This window comes from Dromiciops gliroides, chromosome 2, assembly GCF_019393635.1.
Source record: "Dromiciops gliroides isolate mDroGli1 chromosome 2, mDroGli1.pri, whole genome shotgun sequence".
NCBI lineage: Eukaryota > Metazoa > Chordata > Mammalia > Microbiotheria > Microbiotheriidae > Dromiciops > Dromiciops gliroides.
Window position 1 is genome coordinate 123,163,929 of NC_057862.1, and position 18,724 is coordinate 123,182,652.

General features: G+C 39.9%; 1 pseudogene; it reads right to left on the reverse strand.

The window, feature by feature from the left end:
* Positions 1-661: 661 nt before the first annotated feature.
* Positions 662-1,386, reverse strand: LOC122744159 (annotated as a pseudogene).
* Between the last annotated feature and the right edge of the window lie 17,338 nt (positions 1,387-18,724).

Here is an 18,724-nt window from a genome sequence, read left to right on the forward strand (position 1 = left end):
TTATGAGCTGTGTGACCCTGGGCAAGTCACTTAACCCCAATTGCCTCACCCCCCAAAAAATACATAAATAAAAATTAGTAGTTCTTTGTTATCAGTTATTATAATCCCAATTAACCCCAAAGAAAAGGCACTATACCTTCTTTGATGTCCCTTTTTCTACCAATATAGCTAAAAAGGCCCTTTTTGTTGTTCTTAGCTTCCTGTTCTAGCATCTACTCATTCTGAGCTTTAGCTTCCTGAATTTCTTTTTAAATTTTTTTTTGCATGAACAAGTATTTTATATATAGGATATGATTACCATTCCTTTATAAGATTAAAAACAGTTACACATAAAGGCTTCACATTCATTTTGGCATAACTTAGACTCACTAACAAAAATCTTACTGCATTCTTCCTCTATCATTTATACCGTGGTATTTCATGTCGGGTCTCCCCTTTTACCTAAGCAAACAGGCCAAACAAAGCAACGACCAAAAGATAAAACATTTAAGACAATTAACAGAACTGAAATTGATATATAAACCACCCTGTCATTTATTTTGAAGCCTCTATTTCTTCCATCTTCTATTATTAGTAGTCTTCTATCCCATTAAGTTGGAGAATTACAGATCATCTGGAGATTTCAGCTGTAGAGGAAACAAATGACCGTCCGAGGCATTTCTTAATTGCAGAAGATATAGGCCGTTCTGTTGGCAGTGGCTAACCTTCTGGACATGTTCCTGACTTTGAGGTAACTGTAAATTCCTCGGAAGAAAAGCAGGAAGCCGATCGAAAGGAACAGCCACCAAAGCCAGTACTGTCCGTTGAAGTACCCGTTGAAGTAATCAGAGAACCCGACGATGAGGATTCACATGGTCAAGGAGAGGCCGAATCCACACAGGGCACGGTACCTGCCTGCGATGGTTGGTGCAAAAGGATAAGCAAAACCCAACCCAGTTGAATAAAAAGGCCATGAAGAAGGTCATCATGAAGATGCCGTCGTTGCCCACCCGCAGCTGGTCGGGGTCTGAGGTGGCGGAGTCCTCCCTGGGAGGAGAGTCATCTTCTCTCCGGGGAGGCTTCCCGGAAGCGGTGGCTGCGGCCTTGGCCCGCTCCGCTTTGTCATAGGTGGGCAGGGACGTGGCTACGCAAAAAGGGGGTGGCCCGGGAAGGGCTCGCAGCGACCTTCGCTTTCGAAGGTAGTTTCGGTGCCGGCGGGCCCGGGCCATAGGGTAGAGGAGAGGGGCTCCATTCGGGGAAGGCCAAGCCAGGGGCAGGAGGCGAAGCCGGTGGCGTCAGGGGGGTGATCTGCACGGACGAGGGCTGCTCCACGCCCGGGGTCTCCGGGTGATTCTCTTCGTTGTGAAACACTTGGTAGCGGCTGGTCACGGAATGGTGGAGGTCCATCCTGCCCGGCCCAGGATGCTCCGCTGTGGTAGGGAGGAGACCCAGGTGCCCTCTCCCGCGGCGCTCAGCGCCTGTCCCTCCTCGGCCGCCTCACGCCTCTCTGCGCCCCTTCTCCTGAATTTCTTTTTAAAGGACTGTGACAAAAAACAAAGCAAACCCATAAAGTGCTGTGCCAAACTTTCATATTTATCCTCTATATTCTGGATTTTCTTCCATCTTCTATACATTTCTTTTTTTAAAATTTGTTTTCTGGTAAGTTTCTTATACATTTATATTTGTCTCTACAGACAAATCCTACATAGTATTCTACCTGCTTTTCCTCTGAACCTTTGAAATCTGCCTTCCCTACATTTGAGGCATGTGTCAGAGTGTGCATTGATTTCTTCTTCTCTATCACAAACTCCAGGATGAGGTAGTAACTTCCTCCAGAGTTTTCAAAATTTACATCACTGCAAGCTATTCTTCTCTGTTAGAGAGAATTAGATCCAGATAATTTCTCATTGTTGAGTCCTTTACCTTTTGAAGGATAAAATTACCACTAAGTCAAGAAGGTGTTCTGCTATCATCAGAAAGAGAAAGTGACAGCAGAGGCCTAGGTGATAGAAGAGCATGTTTATATGGTAGGAGTGTGATATATTCCCCAAACTCTTCATCTAGTTCCTTTTTTTCTGTACAGGTGGTCCTCAATATACTCTAATAACTAAAATCACTTATATTTCTTTCTCCTTTGACTTTTACCCAAATACTTTCTGTTATGCTTCTCACTTCTAGTTTCTGAACTTCCTTATATGTTAGGGCATTTAAAAAGTCATAAAAAAATTCATAAAAGCAGAAATATTAAACATACTTTTTTTTTTACCAACCACAATATAATTAAGGGCATTTGAATAAAGGGCTCAAGCTTTAAAAAAGACTAAAAATATAATTTTCAAAAAAGATGTGGGTTACTCAGAAGAGGATAGCAATGTCAGGGTTCCTACATCCAAAGCTTCCAGAAAAATATGAATTGGTCTCAAGCTATAGAAGCACTCAAAAAGGACTTTGAAAATCAAGTAGGAGAGGTAGAGGAAAAAATGATAGTGATGCAGAAAAGTCATGAGAAAAAAAGTCAACAGCTTGAAAAGCTCTCTGAAGAAAATAATTGCCTAAGAATTAGGATTGAACAAATAGAAGGTAGTGACTATATGAGGAACCAAGACACAATAAAGCAAATCCAAATGAATAAAAAAATAGAGGACAATGTGAAATATCTTCTTGGAAAAACAGTTGACCTGGAAAATAGATCCAGGAGAGATAATTTGAAAATTATTAGACTACCTGAAAACCAAGATCAAAAAAAGAGCTTAGACATCATCTTCCAAGAGATTTTCAGGGAAAACTTGCCCTGATATTCTAGAAACATAAGGTAAAATAGAAATTGAAAGAATCCACTGATCACCTCCAGGAAAAAAAAAAATATGTGGGTTAAAAAAACAAATCATAGAAACAAAAGATAATTTCATCAAAGAAAATGACAATAGAACTACACTAGAAAACAGCATGAGGTCAAAGCAATCTTTAGAGAACATTTTATATATTTAAACATTTTCATAAACAAAAAGAACACATTAATGAATTGTACATGGAACTGTAAAAACCTAAAAAAAATAACAAATAAAAACCCCCCAGAAAACCACAAAAAGAACTTCTGAATATCAAAAAAAAAAAAGAAAGAAGCAAAACTAAAAACCAAAAATAAATTGAATAAATAAAATTAGGAGCTTTTAAAATGAATAAAGTAAATAAACCATAGGTAAATTGATTATTTAAGGGAAAGAAAATTGCCATATTCAAAAATGTAAAATAAACATAACACAGGAAGAGGGGAGGCGAGAGAGGGAGAGGGGTATAGAATTTGGAACTCAAAACTTTAAAGAAAAATGTTTTTTAAAAAGAACATTATTAGGGATTATTTTGTCCAATATGCACCAACAACACTGACAGTTTAAATGAAAGAGACGAGTATATGCAAATATGCAAAATATTCAGGTTAATAAATAAAAAATAGAAAATGTAAATAGCCCAATCTCAGAAAAAAAAGAAATTGAACAAGCCATAAATTAATACCCAAATGAAAAAAAAATCAAGACCATGTGGATTTACAAGTGAATTCTATCAAACGTTCAAAAAAGAACTAACTTTAATAATTTTTTTCAAAGATAGAAGTAGAAAATAACCTATCAAATTCATTCTGGGTGAAAAATATGATCCTGATACCTAAGCCAGGGAGACATAAAGCAAAGAAAGAAAATACTAACAAAGAGGCTATAGTAGAATGTTTTTTTTTAAAAAATATATATATATATATATACACATACATATATATACACATATGCCAGATTCAATATTAATAGAACTACAAATAATATTAATAGCAAAAAATAAAAATAACATGATTATGTCAATACATGCAATAAAACGCTTTTGACAAAATATGGCATCTATTTGTATTAAATACTAAAAGAAAATCATTGAAATAAATAGACCTTTCCTTAACATGATAAACATTATATATCTAAAACCAATAGTTATCTCTAATGGAGAAACATTAGGGAGCTTTACAATATTATCAGGGGTTAAGCAAAAATGCTTACCCTTTGACCCAGTAATACTGCCACTAGAAATATCCCCAAAGAACTAAAAGAAAAGGGGGAAGGACTCACATGTACAAAAATACTTATAGTAGCACTTTCTGTTGTTGCAAATGATAAGAAACAAGTGATTGTCATTTGGGGAAAAGCTGATCAAATTTTGATATGTTAATATAATTATTAAATAAATATTATAATAAATGTTATTAAACCATAAGAAATTATGGAAATAATGAGTCAGAGAAATCTCAGAAAACTTGTGTAAACTGATATAGAACGAAGTGAGCAAAACCACGAGAACTATTTATGCAATGACTACAATAATGTAAAAGAAAACAATTTTGAAAGACTTAAGAACTCTGATCAATGTATATAAGAATCACAATAGCCCCTTCCTCTGGAACTACAGATACTGTTACTGTATCTTTGGAAGGAAGATAAGATTGGGAGTTTAGCTGTCATTCTATAGTCCATTTTTACCAACCACAGTATAATTAAGGGCGTTTGAATAAAGGACTCAAGCTTTTAAAAAGACTAAAAAATATAATTTTCAAAAAATATATGGGTTAAAAAATCATAGAAACAAAAGATAATTTCACAAATAAATAATAAATAATTTCATAAAATACCAAAAAGCACTTCTGAACAACAACAAAAAAGAAATAAGCTGGAGAGCAACTGTGAGAGGACAGACAGAAAAGACTAAAATAACTTTATTGAACTATTTTAACTATTACCTTAAGAAGAAACATTATGAAAAAAATTCTTGAGAAGACATTTTATTAGCATCCTCAGAGAACTGAAATTTGGGTCTGTGTTCCAAAACTGAGGATAAGTCAAACATAGTAATGATGATTAGGGGTAACTATGACTAATTTTTCTTCTAGCTACTACATTATAAATGATGGATTTGTTTCATTTTTCATTACACTATTAATAAATTGCATAGGCAGTCATTTTGATTTTTTTATTGTAGCTTAGGAGAATGGGGTTTTGTTGCATAACAGAGAAATGAGTGAAGGCTAAGGGGAAAAATAATTTTCAATAAATGCTTTTTATAAAATAGAGTGGAAGCTCAGAGATTATTGATAAATGAATGAGAGATTTAATCATTTTAATAGGGTGATGATCCTATATCTCAAATAAAATACTACAAATGTAATCATTACTCCAGAATACTGATGATGAAGCATGTCTTCCATCTCTTATTAAAGGAGTGATGAATTAGAAGGATAGTTAAATGGAGGGTCAGACATGGGTAATAGATGAATTTGTTTTGCTTGGTTGTACTTATTTGCTACAAATGAGTGATTTGGGGATGGAAGTGTTTTGGAAGGGACTGGGTATGTAGTGATAGTCATGCAAAAATAAAGAAAAATAGTGTCAATGAAACATTTAAAAATATATAGAAAGGATCATAACAGAAGGGACACAAGCAAGGAACAAACAAGCAGTTGTTGATTGTGTTAAATTTATCACTTTTAAAAAACAAGCTGCACATAATAGTCATTTGAAAAGTTGTCTTTTTCTGTTCTTTGTATATTGAAATGCTCATGTTTACTAGTGTTTGTTAAATTCATAATAAAAAGAGACATAAATTTAATGTTCATTAAAAAGTCAGATGAATATTATTTTAAAATCACATTACTCTCTAAGTTCATTTATATTTAATACAAAACCTATCAAAATAGCAAGAGATGGGGCCATCTAGGTGCTACAGTGACCCTGGGCAAGTCACTTAACCCCAATTGCCTCACCAAAAAAAAAAAAAATAGCAAAAGACTTCTTTCTAGGATTAGACAAAGTCATATTGAAATTTACATAGGAAAACAAGGGGACAAGAAAGGTTATACTGAAGAGAAAAAGTGAGGAGGACAGTTTTCCACTCATAAACTTTGACATATATTACAAAGCAGTTATCACCAGTTATGTTATTGGAACAAAAGAGAGAAAATGACCAATGGACTAATCAAGATATAGTGAACTAATAAAGATACATCAAGAGGGAGAGAGACAGAGGAAGAAGGAGGAGGAGGAGGAGGAGGAGGAGGAGGAGGAGGAGGAGGAAGAAGAAGAGAACAGGAAGAGGAAGAGGAAAAAAAGGAGGAAGAGGCAGAGGAGAGAAAAGAGAGAGGTGGAGGGAGTACATTCCCAGCCAGTATTTTTTTTTTTTTGCAGGGCAATGAGGGTTAAGTGACTTGCCCAGGGTCACACAGCTGGTAAGTGTCAAGTGTCTGAGGCTGGATTTGAACTCAAGTACTCCTGTATCCAGGGCCGGTGCTTTACCACTGTGCTATCTAGCTGACCCACCCAGTCAGTATTAAGAGAAATGGAATATTTTGTGTGAGGAACAATAGGGTTGTTTGACTGAACCATTGGAGCATGAAAGGAAATTCTGTATATTAACACTGAAAAGATGGGTTGGGGCCAGATTGTGAAGAGCTTTAAAAGCTATGTGGGGTTCCCCTAGTTATGATGCTGGCAGTCTCCCCCTCCTAGGGTTCTTCCCCTCCCCTTTTCTCCTCACCCCCTCAATGGGTGAAAGGTAAGTTGGGCCCTATCTGGGTATTTCTGATGAAGTCTCCTCAGCTAGGCAAGGGGGATGAACACTTTCTACTGATTTCTATGCGTGCCTCTCCAACAACCATCCCCCTCCAATGTAGCAGATTGTACCATTGTCTGAGACTCACTTTAATCCACAAAACTCCTTTTCTTCATACTCTTAAATCCAAGGAGGCCCTTCCTGTTGTTCCTGTGGGAAACACATGAATTTGAAGTAAGTGACAAAAGACTAGGTGAATCTTCTAGCACTCTTCAGAGGTGATGACATTGAATTACCTGACCGTGGCAAATGGCCTGGAATACGTCTCATCTAAAGGCCAAGGGGACCCCATAAACAAGGAAGCATATATGATTTAACTGGGCCTGGTCTCCTTTGTTCTTAGTGGATTCCTCAGTTAATTTCCTCATTCTTGTACCTGCTGAGTGGTTTAGATTTCCCTCTGAAGGTGTTTCCAATTCATGCAGGCTGGCATTGACTTGTAAGTACATTAGGCACAAATGTGGGAAGAACCAACCCATCAGCTACCTGAAGAGGGGAGCTTTTAAGAGCTGAGGTCATAGTGTTGTTGTTAACTAATTGGCATGGCAACAACTGGACCCAGCCCTGCTGCCAGCATGGTCTCTAGCAGTGTAGAAACGGCTTAATCTCTTAATTTGCACATTCTTTGTGTTTGCTGGACCATGGGTGGTAGTCCATAGGAAGTAATAGCTAACGTCCTAATCTGTTTTTTTTTTTTTAATCCCTTCTAAAATTTGGTTGTGATTTGCTTTGAATGAGAACTTACAACAATTAATGGAAGCCCATGCAGGTGAACGATCTCTTTCAGAAAAATACCATGCAGCCAGAAGTGGAATAAGTATTAAGCTGAAAAGCAGAATCAAGTGGAACATTAAAGAAAAATATAGTGTTTATGAGAGTGGGTGGGCTTGCCTTCAGATTGTGGAAAAGCAGCCCTGCCCAATTCCTTGCTTATGGAGGGATGACCAATGGCTGAAGGTACCCCTATGGCTTCTGTTAGAGAGTCTTCATTTATTGCCACCAGCTACAGCCTTGTACATATGACATAACACACTGTGCCCAATCACACCCTCAATTGCATCAGTAGATTATGCTGCTTGTTCTCACCTTCCCCAGGTGTGCAGCTTCACGATGAGCAGGACCTCTTCCTGATAGTGTGGCAGTATAATCAAAGCTGAGGCCCCCCACATTTCCTCCAAACTGCTTTGCAAATCCATGGGGGTAGATAATGGCTCTGCTCAGTCTCCTCAAGCTAAGTGGCGAAATGAACTTAGAATCAAGAAGACCTTTGTTCAGATCCATCTTCAAACACTGTGACTCTGGAAAAGTTACTTATCCTCTATTTACCCCAGTTTCCTCTTCGGTGAAATGGGGATAATAATAGCACCTACCTTCCAGGGTTGTCGTGAGGATAAAATGAGATATGTAAAGCACTTTGAAAACCTTAAAGCATCATATATACATATATATATATATATATATATATATATATATAAATACATGTTGGGTGTTATTATTGGGCTCCAAACTTTGAGGCAGCACATTTATCTAATACGTTTTTCAATCCAAGAACTTGGGATCAACCAGAGTGGGGAAGGGGTGGAAATGCAAAAATAGCAAGACTCACTAGGCACAGTGAGTGCCTGGGCTTTCTTGAAAATGACTAAAAATGACTTTTAGATGTCAGTTAGCTCTGTAACTAAGAGCTTAGTTTGCCCCCAATGGTGCCACTCCATTTCCAAGGCCGCCTTCCACAGGTTGTCTTCCAGCACCCACCTTTAATTCCTTCCTGCGGAAATTAAATAGTGAGATTCATGAAACAATGGGAAGGTTTTGGCCTTAGATTCTAACTCTTCCTTTTGCTCTAAAATCTTTCACATCAGTCCAGCCCTAATGGTCATTCCCAACCAGCACAGATCCTAAATAATGGCATAGTGGGACTTAGAGATCTACTATGGCTAAAATAATTAGACATACTGTGGCCAAACCTCTTAACTTGGCTAGACTGACTGGACAAAAATCAATGTTGGACAACAGATGGGATCCAGCACCAGACCCATAATCAAAGCTTTCCCAGCTTGGTAGGACCTGTTAGAATTTTGCTCTGTTGGATATTCTTTGGGAATCCAGAATCCTCTACACCATGATGATAGGATATGGTGGCTAAAATTGTAGACTTACAGTCAGAAAGGCCTGGGTTTTAATGTTGCTTCAAATGCATACTAAGTCCAGGACCCTAGGAAAGTCACTTAGGATCATGGGATCATAGATTTAGATCTGGAAGAGTCCTTAGAGGTCACCTAGTCTAGTGGTATCACACTCAAATAGAAATGGATCAGGGGGGGGGGCAGCTAGGGGGTGCAGTGGATAAAGCGCTGGCCCTGGATTCAGGAAGACTTGAGTTCAAATCCAGATTCAGACACTTGACACTTACTAGCTGTGTGACCCTAGGCAAGTTACTTAACCCTCATTGCCCCCCAAAAAAACAAAAAACAAAAACAAACAAACAAAACCCCCCCCAAACCCCCAACTAAACAAGAAATGGATCCCTGTGGGTCCCACCCTGACTTAGAACACCACAAATTAACATTGTCTATGTTGTGCTGTATTTTTATATATTTTGTCAAACATTTGCCAATTATATCTTAATCTTGTTAAGGCTAGACTTGGGAGTTTTAGAATGCTAAGTGGACAGGCATCCCAGTTCAACCTCCCCCTTTGATAGATAAGGAAATGGAGGCCCAGAGAGCTACTACACACAGCTAGTAAGTGGCAAAGGTAGAATTTGAACACAGTTCCTCTGATGCCAACTCTCCTATTCTTTTTTTTTTATTCTACACTGCCTCTGTTGTAGGTCAGGCCCAATTCAAGCAGGTTTACTGGTTAAGGCCTGGGATTGTAATAAAATAAGATACTTGTAAACCATATAAAACATCAAAAACAAGTTTCCTTAACAATGTTGTAGAAAGGTTACACAATTCTAGCCACTAAATTGAAGGAGACTAGACCATCCTCATCTTCATACAGAAAAGCATCTAGTCAGTACGGTATGTTGGATAAGAATCACATTGTCTCTGACTCCTTGTGATGCCTTTTTATGCCCTAAGTAATTGGGAAACCACATCCATGGCTTGAACCGTAACCTCTTGAACCAGCCAAGGTTCTGGGACAACTTTCTTGCCTTTTAGGGAAAAAATGGTGCATATTAAATGGCAGGGCCTTAGGAGAAATTAGCTCAGTGTATGTGTCAGGGCCTTAGGTGATGTGCTCCTACCATATCCCACTTCTTGTTGGCAAAGGCTTAAAAGCCAGTTAATATACCACTTGAATGGCCTTAGGGGTCTCACTAGAAAAACCTGACATTAGAGGTATGCATAGACTACTCTAGAGGGAAAAGAGGAACACACACACACACACAGAGAAGCAGACAGACAGAGACAGAGACAGAAAGTGAGAAAGACAGTGAGAGAGAGAGAGAGAAAAGAAGAAGAAGAAGAAGAAGAAGAAGAAGAAGAAGAAGAAGAAGAAGAAGAAGAAGAAGAAGAAAACAATGTGAGAATCTTGAAGGAATGAATTGAAGTGACTAAAGAGAGAAGAGAACAAAGACCAGAAATCCCAGGTTTCACATTCACACTTTGAAAGGATCAAGGCCTAGATCTGTAATGTAGTAAATGATATTGAGTGTAATTCACCATAGAGCTCTTTTATAAAATAACAAACAGGACCACAGAACAAAGGATGGCACTAGTCACAGTCATCAATCCTCATTCAGAATCAGGGTCATCTTTAGTAAGGTAACTAAGAGTTCACTCTACCTGTCTATGCATTCCTTCCAGGTATCAAGGTCAGTACCAAGATTTACCCTATACCATGACCCTCTTAGTGTTACCCAGCTCTCCCCAGCACCACCATATAAGACCCCATCATGGAAAAATTAATACAGAATCTCTACCCATTTAGAGGCCTCTATTGAGGGGCTACCTCCTTCTTCCATGAGGTCTAGGTAAAGACTCTCCCACCTTTATCCAGAGACTCGGGATTCCTATCATGGTGTGTGTATTTCCTAGTATGTCTTTTCCATCTTCACCATAGTCTATTTTGATATTTAACTTGCCAATTATTAAAGTATATGTTGATTTTACCTGGGCAGGGGGAGTCTTTTCAGGTTCTTTATTGAATTTTTTTCCTTCCTCATCCTCTGTATACTGTATGGTTATACAGTAGCATGTACGCTACAATTATCTTCCTGGTGATCTTTTCACAAATGCTTATCATGAGTGCCACTACATAAGATGACTCTTATGAGTGGCCCATGAATTATGTTTCTTGCTGCCTCGGAATTCATACAAAACCAACTCCATCAACCCTTTTGTTTTTCCCAGCAGAACATGGGGCTCATTCTTCCATTTAGCTGCAACTTCTTTTGTCTTCTAGTTTCATGCACAGTAACAATATACAGAGCACTATAATTCAGTTCCTCCAGGAGTTAAATCCATTTGTTAATTACTGGATTAGATCTCATCTTTGAAGTGTCAGCATCTAAATTAATGTTTACAGACAGTCTGAAAAACGTGTGATTCCTGCCTCTTTTTCTACCATATTGTCACTGTCACCAAAGAGTAGAAGGGGAACATACAGAACTGAGGGATATTTTGTATTTTTAGTCATTTCACAAGTTGTCACATTCGAATAATTCATCATTAAGTAGGTAGCCTCAGGTAATGTGCCTCTCTGAGCTTAGCCAGGCTGGCTCTCAGAAAACAGTTCTGTTGTTGTTAGGACCACATTCAAAGCCTGTCATCCAGCTTGATCAAACCTAACAGAGCTTGCTGTTACAATAGCCTTCAAGATCTCAAGGTTACCTCCACACCATGACGAGGGTATGAAAATAAACAAGAATTGTTACCTTGGACAATGCAATAAAGAGAAAAATTTATGTAAAAAAACCAACCCTCAGAATTAGATCCTTCATTTCTAAATGGAAATTTCGTGTTATTTATTTTATAAAATCATAAATTTCAGTGTTTAAGATTGGCTTAAAACAAAATGGGTAAGTACCATCTATCTTCTGTTTCATGAACAGTAAGATCATGAAAGTCTAAGCTATACATTTGTAAACATTATCCCAGTCTCTCTTTTGACATTCCAAAGGTCCTGACCATTGTTTTAGAATATTCTCTCTGGGGCAGCCAGGTGGCACAGTGGATAAAGCACTGGCCCTGGAGTCAGGAGGACCTGAGTTCAAATCTGACCTCAGACACTTGACACTTACTAGCTGTGTGACCCTCGGCAACTTAACCCCAATTGCCTCACCAAAAAGAAAAAAAAAAGAATATTCTCTCACTCCTGTTGACTCATAGGCCCCACTCCCCAAAGTTACTAGTGATCTCTTAAAGGACAAATCTAATCACATTTTCTCAATCTTCAATCCTTCTTGACTTCTTCGCAGCATTTGGCACTATTGATTACTCTCTTCTTAATACAATTATCCCTTCCACATCATGACTTTCCCCATCAAGGTTTCAATATATCCCATGTGGGCATAGGAAATTAAATGAGAATTTGGGGGGAGTTTTATAGAAGCTGCAGGAGACACAAGAAGGCCAGTAGATGACACAGAAAAAATTTAGAAACTCAAAATGTATAAAATATATGTAGAGTATTTAACATATTTTCCCTTTTAATATCCTAATAATTCAGGTTTCTTCTCAGGGACAAAGGGAAGGCCAAAAAATTTTATGCAGATTTTCTAGATGAAAGAGGTGCTGCTCCCTAACCCTTGTGATATAGAAGGAATAACTGTGTTTTCTTCTCCTTAGGTTTTTGTGACACTGTGTGCTCTTGGCAGCTAGATGATTGAATGGATAGAGCGCCAGGCCTGGAGTCAGGAAGACTCATCTTCATGAGTTCAAATCTGGCCTGAGACACCTACTAGCTGCGTGACCCTGGGCAAGTAACTTAACCCTCCTCACCTCAATTTCCTCATCTCTAGAATGAGCTGGAGAAGGAAATGGCAAACCATTCCAGTATTTTTGCCAAAAAATCCCCCAATCAGGTCATTAAGAGTCACACATGATTGAAATAACCGAACAACTCCTCTCTTGGTTTTCCTACCCTTCTAACCAATATTACTCTGTCTCCTTTGCCTAATCATCCACATCACACAGGAACTGGTTTTGGGGGGGTTTTGCCTTTCTTTGTGACCCCAGTACTTACCTGGCACAGAGTAGGCACTTTATAAATGGTAGATGACTTGGGGCAGCTAGGTGGCACAGTGGATAGAGCACCGGCCCTGGTTTCAGGAGGACCTGAATTCAAATCCGGCCTCAGACACTTGACACTTAACTAGCTGCGTGACTTTGGGCAAGTCACTTAACCCCAATTGCTTCACCCCCCAATAAATGGTAGATGACTTGACTACACACAAATACACTGAAGCCAGTATGTGTACTTGCAAGAACGTTATTCATAATATTAGAGAAAAACATTTTACTAGGAGGAGAAAAATGAAGCAGAGACCTTTGAGTAATCAATAGTTCCCCTACATGAATATTAATCCCCAAACATGAGGTTTCTTAAGGAAGAGGCCTCTCAGAAGTCACAGGATTAATGATTCAGAGCTGTAATTGTAGATTTGCATGTAAGAAAATACTTCCCAAGACCCCATTTTGGAGTTTTCTTGACAAAGAGAATGGAGTGGTGTGCCATTTCCTTCTTTGGCTCATTTTTTACAGATGAGGAACAGAGGCAAACAGGGTTAAGTGACTTGCCCAGCGTTACACAGCTAGTAAGTGTCTGAGGCCAGATTTGAACCCAAGAAGATGAGTCTTCCTGATTTCAGTCCCTGCACTCTATCCACTGTGCTACCTAGCTGCCCCCTAACAATGAGAGCTGTCTAAAATTGGAATGGACTGGTTCAGAAAGTATCAAGTTTTCCCTCAAAACAGACCTTCAAAGGAAGACAGGATGACTACTCGTTGAGGATTTTGTAAAGGACTGGTTTTTGATTCTGTAGGCTTGTTTTCCCAGGACAAGCAGGGTGTAATAAGTCAAGATATCCAGCAGAGGGCACTCCAGCATGGAAGAAAACTGTCCATCGGGGTCTAGGTTTCTGCCTTGCTATTTACTGTGAGCTGGACCAGCCTAGAGAATAGGCTAAGTTGGTAGCCACGTAAATATGTAACTTAACACCATGAGTGTCAGCCCCTGCCCCAAAGTATCAGCCACTTGGTCTACTTATCTACCTTAAATTCCCACCTTTATTCATGGAAGTTTCCTTTGAAAATGTCAATGTTATCCAGGACTTCCACGGAATATTTCATTCTCTGGCAAAGAGATGGCCCTGTGAGAAGGGAATAGGGAGGATTCCACCAGAAGGGAGGGAGGGAGGAAGATCTACAGAATGGGATATCAGAGAGAAGGGAAGAGGGAGTCTGGACAGCCAAGGGTTGGCATGGAGACACTGGGCACATGGGCAAGAATATATAGAGAGAGCATCATGTCCCAGAAAGAAGGCTAGGTGGGGTCCAAACAAAGCTTTCGTGTCACAAGTTTGCCATTTTGTCCTGAAATGAAAATGTAGTATAGTGTATAGAACATGAGCCTGCAGTCTTATCTTGGCTCTCTCATTAACATAATGATATTAACATAATGATAACATAAAGCTCACATACATGAGCTCCATGCCAGGGAAGAGACAGATAGACAAAGACAGAGAAAGACAGAAAGACAAACAGAAAGACAGGGACAGAATTACAGGGACAGAGAGAGAGAGAAACTCAGAGAGACAGAGACAGACAGAGACAGAGAGAAACTCAGAGAGAGAGAGACAGAGACAGAGAGACAGAGAGAGACACTCAGAGAGAGAGAGAGAGAGACAGAGAGAAAGAGGTGCTAGGCAGGTCAAAAGACTGCCACCATCTCAACAACTACCTTCCCTCAGACACTGGTGGAGACAGCCCAGGCACATAAACCCAGAACTCTGGGAAAAGCAGACCACTAGACTTACTCCTAGTCTTGACCCAAAGCCATAATCAAGGGAAACTACTGTCTTTTCAGATACTACAATCCCATGTGTGCCACCAACACAACCCTAACACACACCTCAGCAGCCACGACTAATGAAGATCTAGAAAAGAAAACTCTTTCCAACAAAGGCTTTGGAATTTCATATGGCACATCATAAGTAGATATGGTGTTATCGATGGATATGACTAAAGAAGACGCCCATCTGCTTTGCCACTGTACCCTAAGGACCATTGGACTTCCCTCTGATCTGTAGCTGACTCCTCCTATATGCGTGAGCTCCTGGAAATCAGGGACTAAGTTGCTTTTCTATCTGTTTCCCCTGCTTTACACATTTGTTGTCGTTCAGTCATTTCAGTCATGTCTGACTCCTCATTGCTCCATTAGGGGTTTTTGGGCAAAGATACTGGAGTGGTTTGCCATTTTTTTCTCCAGCTCATCCTACAGATGAGGGAACTGAAGCAAATAGGGTGAAGTGACTTGGCCAGGGACACACAGCTAGTAAGTATCTGAGGCCATATTTGAACTCATGAAAATGAGTCTTCTTGACTCCAGGGCTGACACGCTATCCACTGAACCACACTTAATAAAGGCTTTTTGATTCATTTATTCAAATCTCTAAGCCTCAATCCTGCATTTGTAAAATGAGGGGCTTGGATGATATGATCCCTGAGACCCCCTCCAGCTCTAACATTGTATGGAGGATACTGGAAATGTATGTGGCTGAATACATAAGTCCTGTGAAAAATAGATGACAGAATGAACATTTTCCTGGGGAAGATCTGAGTATTGCCATTCAAAGGCAACGATCTACAGTCAAACCATTTGTCAAGGATGAAAAAACATTGCCAACCCACAAAATGTTTTCCCAGCTTGCTCTATACCCACAGAATATAGTTAATGACTAAACTTTTTGATTCTTTAGTGGGTAGTTATCTAATTTGTGGATTATCCAGCCCCTTGCTTTTCTTCTTGCTCCCGTTCCTTGGTCTGTGGCCATTTTTTCTGATGATCAGCACTTTCTGTGCTGGGTGAACTAGGGAAAGAAGACACAAAACAATAGATTTTCTCTTATTTATTTAATATGCATTCAAAGTACCCACGATATGAAAGCATGACACTGGAGGAGATGAGAAAGACAAGTTCTGCCATTTGGTATGGTAAAAGGTTGGGCAAATGAGTGTGATTTTATCTTTTGGACAAAGCATATGCTGACTGGTAATAGCAAGGTTTGGGCTTTCTCCATGTGATCCCTATCCCTATCAGTGAGGCTAATTAGGAGTTGGGTTCACTTGGCTACAGTATTATTTTAAATGATATCATGAATTTTGACTGTCTTTCCAATACAAATTGCTTCTCACCTTTAGGGGGAACAATTTGCAAGCCTGATCTCTGTGTGTAAACAAAAACTCCACATTTGCTGCTTTTGTACTTAGATAACTAAGTAGCCTAGACTTAGAAAGAGAGCTGTAGTTATAAGGATCCTCAGTTAAGAAGCTTATTCCTTCATCAGGGAGAGTGGCTTACCTCTCAGCATCCTCCCAGAACAGAGAACTGATTTCATACAATCTCATTAGACACAGAGAAAATAACCTCATTAAGAATGTAGTGTGCTTCACATTTTTGGGTGCAGTCCTCTTTTGTGTTATGCTTTGTTTATGGAAATATTCATTTTAGAGCATTTGCTAAGTTCAGAATAAAAAATTAAATTAAAAAAAGAATGCAGTGTGAAGGAGATGAATTACAGCTCATACAGTTTTGAAAATAATAAATAAGGGGGCAGCTAGGTGGCACAGTGGATAAAGTACTGGCCCTGGATTCAGGAGGACCTGGGTTCAAATGCAGCTTCAGACACTTGACACCTACTAGCTGTGTGACCTTGGGCAAGTCACTTAACCCTCATTGCCCCAGAAGGAAGGAAGGAAGGAAAGAAAGAAAGAAAGAAAGAAAGAAAGAAAGAAAGAAAGAAAGAAAGAAAGAAAGAAAGAAAGAAAGAAAGAAAGAAAGAAAGAAAGAAAGAAAGAAAGAAAGAAAGAAAGAAAGAAAGAAAGAAAGAAAGAAAGAAAGAAAGAAAAAGAAAGAAAGAAAGAAAGAAAGAAAGAAAGAAGGAAAGAAGGAGAAAGAAGGAAAGAAAGAAAGGAAAAGAAAGAAGGAAAGAAAGAAAGGAAGGAAGGAAAGAAAAGAAGGAAGGAAGAAAGGAAGGAAGGAAAGAAGAAAGAAAATAATAAATAACCTTTATGGGATGTTAGAGATCTTCTAGACCAGGGGCTCTTAACCATACAGTGGAAAGAACACTGTATAGAAGCCACAAGACCTAGCTCAGATTCTGAACCTGCCACTTATTACAAATGTGACTTCTGACAAGTCATCTAAACTGCCTGGACCTCAGTTGCATGATCTTTAAAATGAGAAAAAATGTATTAGAGAGTCTCCGACATCCCTTCCAATTCTAAGTCTCTGACCCTTTGATCCAAGGGGGCTTTTAGGACAGAAGATGGGAGGGAGTTCAGGTGGGACAATGCCGTATGCAGAATGAAGAAGCTCAGTGTTAGAAGAGTCCTCAAACTTTATTTAGTCTAGTCTTCACCCAAATAAGAATATCCTCTATACATCCCTTCCAGTGGTCATTCAGTCTTCATTCTGAAGCTTCCAAGGAAAGCAGAGCAGGCCACCTGCTGAGAGAGCACACCCTATTTGTTGATAGCTGGAATGTTTAGGGAGTTTTCCTATACATCAACCAAAATCCACTTCTCCGCAACTTCTGCTCAGTGTTCTCTGGGGCTGGGCAGATTAAGTTAAGTCCATCTTACAGACCCTCAAATATTAGACAATCTCCCTAAACTCTTTCTTCTCCAGGTTAGATACCCCTTTTTGTTGTTGTTCTTCGGTTGTATCCCACTCGTTGTGACACCCATTTGGGGTTTTCTTGGCAAAAATACTGGAGTGGTTTGCCATTTCCTTCTCCCTCTCATTTTACAGCTGAGGAAACTAAGGCAAATAGGGTGAAGCAACTTGCTCAGGTTCATGCAGCTAGTAAGTGTCTAAGGCCAGATTTGAACTTAGGAAGATGAGTCTTCCTGACTCCAGGCCCAGCTCTCTATGCACTATGGCACATCTAGCTGCTCCAGATACTTCTAGGATCATGGTAGATGGAGACATGGCCATGGTTAAGAAGGTAAGACTCTGATTGGGTGTATGAGAGGAAGAAGACACTTTGGAGATCACCTAGAACAGGTCTCTTGTTTTACAGATGAGGAAACTGAGGCACAAAGAAGTAACATGACTTGCCCAAGGCCATGCAAGTCAGTGGCAGAGCTAGCATTCCCATGTCTCCTTTTTGCTCCCTCAAGCCCTTGCACCACAGCTCTGCCCAGTCCTGCCCTTCAGAATATAAGCCAGTCCTTCAGCCTCAACCCTCAGCTGCAGCGGGTTTGGGTGTCTCTGCAGCTGTGCAAACAGCCCACCAGGCATTCCCCAGAAGTAGCTGCATCTCCACGAGGGACTAAAGGTTAAATTCTCCCTGTGTGCTGCCCAGAGTCTCTGAGGCAAGGAGCACTGAGGTGCCAGTGCCTCGACCCAGAGCTGGCCATACTCATTACTCTGCCTCTGTGTGACTCATCTGAAATCCTGGCCAATCCCATTTGGAAAGAACAAGGAGCTAGGGGAGGAGTCAGTGAGGAGGGACAGAGGACACTGTCTCTGGGTCTGAGTGGGGCTTTGTGAGTAACCCAGTCTCAGAGCCTCAGTGGCTAACACTGTGTTTTCTTTTTCCAGCCACAATCTTTTTCCAGGGGATTATTATTAGCAGAGGCAACAATGCCCCTAATGACTCAGAGACTGACGGTGCCTGCCCAGGGAGTGTGCCAGGAAGCCAACCAGTCGTGGGGCCGGCACACACTACTCGGCAAATAATTACTTTGGAAAGGGAGCAAGTCCCAGGGAGGAGTGGCCCAGAGACCCAGGACCCCAGCAGGCTGCCTAGTGAAGTCAGAAGGTGATTTCTTGAGTCCAGGGGTCCCTTTTAAGAGCTCCAGGGGCTCTGTCATGGGAGGAGGCAAAGTCCTTCTGCCTGACTTCTCTCCCTCTTCCCCAAACTGTAACC